We start from the raw sequence: 5,527 nt of genomic DNA, 5'->3' as shown, positions 1-5,527 counted from the left end.
CAGCAAGGCTGGGATAGGAGGGAAGTTGTTAAATTGCTGGATCTACTCATGGCAGTTCAAGCTCAGATCTGTGTGGAGACTAAGATGCTGGAGGCGTGCGGGAAGCGCCTACAGCTGAGGGAAACTGAAGGTGAGCAGCTGAATCGTGTGGTGACTGGCGTTTTTGCGTGGACTACAGATGACTGAATGCGGTCATGAAGGTGGACTCCTACCCGCTGCCCCGCATTGATGACACACCAGATTGGCTTGCAGGATCTTAGTGGTTCAGTTCCTTGGATCTACGGAGCGGCTATTGGCAAGTGGCACTGGCAAACGATGCGAAGGAGAAAACAGCATTCACCTTGGGCCTGTGGCATTTCCGAGTTATGGCTTTCGTGCCAGCCACCTTCGAACGACTAATGGAGAGCATGTTGGTGGCTGTACCCAAAGAATGGTGTGTGGTGTACAGTCCTGCTCACCATTATTGGCACCCCTTCATTTTTTGCATTTAGAAATAAATGGAAATGTACCAAATTTATATTATCAGGATTTTTAAATTGGAGGTTCAAAGAAATATAACGAAGAACATTGTTTTTCAGCTTACATGCTGTCATTTTAAAGAAGAAACAGAAAAAAACGGCATGTGCATTAATAAAGGCACCCCTCCTTAATATTTGGTAGCACACCCTTTGGCAGTGATGACAGCCTCCAAACGTTTCTTGTAGCAATCTATAAGCTTCTTGCACTTCTCAGCTGGTATTTTCTCCCACTCTTCCTTTGCAGTTTGTTCAAGCTCTTGAATGTTTGCAGGGTTCTTTTTCCCAATGGCAGATTTCAGCTCACCCCATTTTCAATGGGATTGAGATCAGGACTCATTGCTGGCCATTTTAAAACAGTCCATTTCTTCCTTTTCAACCATTTCTGTGTGCTTTTGGATGTGTGCTTTGGGTCTTTGTCTTGCTGGAGGACCCATGATCTTCGACTCAACTGAAGTTTTCTTACACTGTGCAGTAAAATCTCTTGGTAATTCTCCGAGTTCATGATTCCTGTGATACGGACAAGTCCCTCAGTACCAGATGCTGCAAAACAGCCCCACAGCATTATGGATCCTCCACCATGCTTAACTGTAGGTAGGGTGTTCTTTTCCTTATATGCTTCATTGTGCCATCTGTAAACAAACTGTTGGTGTGCATTACCAAAAAGCTCTATTTTTGTTTCATCGGTCCACAGAACATTTTCCCAGAAAGATTGTGGTTTGTCCAGGTACTCTTTGGCAAAGCTGAGTTGTTCCTTTTTATGTCTTTTCTTCAGCAATGATGTCTTTCTTGGCCTTCACCCATAAAGCTCTGCTTGGTTTAGTGTGAGCCGTATGGTACTTGTTGGAACCATGACCCCAGACTGTTCCAGGTTGGCCTTCAGGTCTTTGGATGTTTGACATGGTGTTTTTTCCACCACATCTCTCATCAATTTTCCTCTTCCCTCCACGTCCAGGTAGGTTCTTGACTGTTCCATGCTAGGCAAACTTCTTAATAACATTGCGCACTGTTGAAACAGGGATACCAAGGTCTTTGGAGATGGCCTTATACCCTTTGGAGATCTTGTGTTTGCTAATAATAGCACTTCTGATGTCCTCAGACAGCTCCTTTGTCTTAACAATTGTGACAAAGGAACAGGGAATAACAATTGGCTTTTTAAAACACTCAAGTCATCATTCATTGGATAATTAATGTCATATGAGCACTGACAATTTATCACAGGTGATTCTCATTTGTGACTTAGCACAGGTGAGTCAAAATGTGTTTTCATACTGATTTACTGTAAAGGGTGCCAATACCAGTGCCACAGCAAGCTTTAGGTTTTCCTATTTTTTCTCTCCTGTTGTTTTTAGTTTTAAATGTTGTTTATCATTTGCTCTTTTGTATCAAACAGAAGTTCTCTATAGAAAAAAGCTGTTACACTTGATATTTTTTTTCCCGGAGATATTCCACATTATGTACTTAAACATCATGGGTGCCAATAATGGTGAGCAGGACTGTACCTGGACGATGTGTTGGTGTTCCAGAGTTTGATGAAGCACTGATGCGCTTGGGGGAAGTGTTTGAGGCAATCCGAATCGCAAAGCTGAAGCTTCACCCCAAAAATGCCAGTAATTTTGGAATTGGAGCTGTTTTGTCCCAGGAGCAAGAGGGACAGAAGCAGGTGCTCACTTACTTTAGTCATGGTCTGTCCAAACCGGAGTGGAATTACTGTGTCACTCTGCGAGAGTTGTTGGCTGTTGTAGCGAGGCTGAAACACTTTAAACCATACTTGTATGGCACTCCATTCACGCTGAGAACCGAACATGCATCCCTGATCTGGCACTCTCCCGCCATCCATGGAGCGAGCAGGCCTGCAGGTACTGTGAACGGCTGGAAGACAGACACAAACTACAGGCCCGCTGTGCCATCATGCAATGGGTCCCAGCCACACCGTGGGGCCCAGATGAGCTCCACACAGCCCAGGAGGAGGATGCAGAGCTGAACCAGGTGAGACAGTGGCTTAGAGGGAGGTGTAAGCCGGAGTGGTCAGTGGTGACACCACTTGGGCCAGCCATGAAAGCCCTGTACTCACAATGGCGAAGCCTGATGGAACGGGAGGGGTTGCTCTATTGCCGCTGTTGTTAGTGCTACTTGACCTCAGCGCAGCTTTCGATACAATAGACCACAGTCTTCTCCTAGAAAAGTTAGAAAACATGGTTGGAGTCACAGGAACGGCCCTATCATGGTTCTAATCTTACCTAACAGAACATTATCAGCTCATCAGTGTAAACAATTCCAATTATTCAAAAGTAAGATTTGGAATTCCTCAAGGCTCTATTTTAGGACCATTATTATTTACACTATACATGTTACCGTTAGGAACAGTTATAAGTAACCATGACATTAACTTTCACTGTTACACAGACGATACGCAACTGTACATATCAGCCAAGCCTGATGACAAATACAGATTAAAGAAAATAGAGGACTGTGTAAAAGATGTGAAATGCTGGATGTTACGGAACTTCCTCCTACTAAACAGTAACAAAACAGAGGTTCTCCTTCTGGGTCCTAAATTGGCAAGAAATAAACTACCAGATTTAATTTTAAATCTCGCCGACTTTCCAGTCACACATGGCTCAGCCGCAAAAAATCTTGGCATCATAATTGATTCAGATTTATCATTCGATCAATACATAGGCAGCATCACTAGGACAGCTTTTCTACATCTTCGCAACATTGCCAAGATAAGAAATGCCCTATCCCTGCATGATGCAGAAACACTAGTACATGCTTTTATTACTTCCAGGCTAGACTACTGTAACCAGTATTAGGTGTACAGTACGGTAAGTGTAGTTCTTAGATATAGCAAAGTATGTATATAAGAAATTCAATTGGGCCAATCAGAAGTTTCCTCACTAGATTTGACTACAGAGCCAGAGCAACCAAACCACTGAGACCACACTGGACTACTAAAAGTATATTTGGAAAAAGGAATTGTTCAATTTAATACAAAAAAACACAATTCAATGCATACAAAACATGTTACCCGGGTAATTGTGAGAAGAGAAAAAAAACAAAGAAAATAAACACCAGTCACGTTCAGAAAATGGAAATTAGAGAATCCTGGGACTTAGACGTCCTTTAGTGTTCTGATTCCAATTGGAAATGTGTTCGCATACCACAGTCCATGTCCACAAAATTAAGTCGAGCGAATGTAGGATCCTGCGATTTGTGGGAGTGCAAGTTTAGCCTACCAAGCTCAGAAGTGAATAGGCTCAGTGTCAGTGTGAACGTGGAATCAGAGTTCAGTTCGCTGCATGCAGTAAGGTTCCTTGGTTCAGATAGTCGGGCTCGGCTCGCCATCCAAATCACTGGAATTCAGTTCAACTTCACCTCTCTCAAAAAACCTGACCTATAGTACACATAGAGTCAGAATAGAAAATTAAGTCTATGACTTGGTTTAACAAATAAATCACTAAACTGATTTACTCAATTCCTGAGTATCTGTAAACTGTAATAATAATTTACAGTGTATAGAGAGCATAACATTCACACAAAATGGCTCAAATAAACATTTTAGCGTTACAAAATTAGCCAACACGAGGCTGCAGCTAGCGGCTACACTCGCTGTGCTTCGCCTAAAATATTTCACATTTGACGACAGAAATGCTCAATAAACAGTAGAAATATAGCAAACATTAACACAATAACTCATCAATAACATCTTTAACTACCCTCCTAACAGGAGGATGGTTCATATTTTCCCAAAATATAAGCATATTAGATTGCTAATATATCGCTAACAGTCAATATAACTCAATGGGTTTCCCCATAGAGCGGTTAGCATGTTAGCTAGCCAGCATAGCACTAGGTTGTGCTTGCCTTACCAATGCGGGGAAACCGCAGCATGCTCACACGGGGTAGACAACGCAGACGCTCCAATTACAGCTCCAGGTAAGTAATCCTGCCAACTAGGAATGTTCTGTGATGTTTTAGTGAACTTTTATTAACTTTTACTTTGTTTTATTTCCGATTAGCTGGAAAGATCTGAGCTCCAGGTGCTCGCTCTACCGCTGTCTGCCCTAGTGTGAGAAAAACGCCGGGAACCGCGTGTTCACCCGCCGCACACACCTATGTTGTGCAACCTCATTGGTCAACAAACCTCCCTAGGCCTGCAAGCCAATCAGAAACCAGAAATAAATCCCATAAAATAAAATAAAATAAACCATTTTTTTTTTTCTTGTCATTTATTTAAAGTAAATATGTGTTTAACCTAGTTTCTTGTGCAAATAAATTATTTAATTATTTTTATTAATTCCACTATTGCTGTTCTTTCTAAAAGTTTAACAACTAAATGACTAAATTATTAGTCTGGGCTACACTACTGTAACACACTACTGTCAGGATGTACGAGCAGGAATTTAAGCAAACTTCAACTAGTCCAAAACGCCGCAGCCAGGGTCCTCACTAAAACTAGAAAATTTCATAATATCAGTATCTTCACTTCATTGACTGCTTGTTAAATTCCGTATTGATTATAAAATTCTTTTATTGATGTATAAAGCCCTACATGGGCTCGCTCCTGAGTACCTGCAAGATTATTTCCCATTACGAGCCATCACGACTATGCAGATCCCAGATTGCTGGCTTATTAATAGTTCCAAGAATTCATAAGGCTGCAGCTGGGGGAAGAGCTTTTTCTTATAAAGCCCCCAAACTTTGGAATGATCTTCCAGAAAATGTTCGGGACTTAGACACAGTCTAAAACTAGGCTGAAAACTCACTTGTTCAGTTTAGCTTTTGGTAGGTAATGTTCCCCCTTAGATAAAGGCAGCAGATCCAGGGGTCCATGGACAGAAGGAATTATAGTAAACTGAGACGCTGGTGCTGTCGTCCCGCTGCTTGCACGCGGTCACTCAGGTTTCTGGACGGTGGAGCGGAGGGATGCCAAACTGTTTCAGAGTGCTCTCATGTCTGTATGTCCTTCTGGTTCTCTCCTTTTAGTTAAGCTGTTATAGTCAGATATG

General features: G+C 42.1%; 1 long non-coding RNA gene across 1 annotated transcript; it reads right to left on the bottom strand.

Annotated features, from left to right (window-relative positions):
• Window positions 1-3,476: 3,476 nt before the first annotated feature.
• On the bottom strand, window positions 3,477-4,731 carry LOC119263284. The gene is made up of 2 exons (XR_005130224.1): window positions 4,388-4,731; window positions 3,477-3,912 (listed from the first exon to the last, which is right to left on the bottom strand). It is a non-coding gene; the product is annotated as an uncharacterized LOC119263284 (long non-coding RNA).
• Between the last annotated feature and the right edge of the window lie 796 nt (window positions 4,732-5,527).

This window comes from Pygocentrus nattereri, chromosome 4 (genome assembly GCF_015220715.1).
Source record: "Pygocentrus nattereri isolate fPygNat1 chromosome 4, fPygNat1.pri, whole genome shotgun sequence".
Taxonomy (NCBI): Eukaryota; Metazoa; Chordata; class Actinopteri; order Characiformes; family Serrasalmidae; genus Pygocentrus; species Pygocentrus nattereri.
This window is presented reverse-complemented; position numbering and strand designations above follow the sequence as displayed.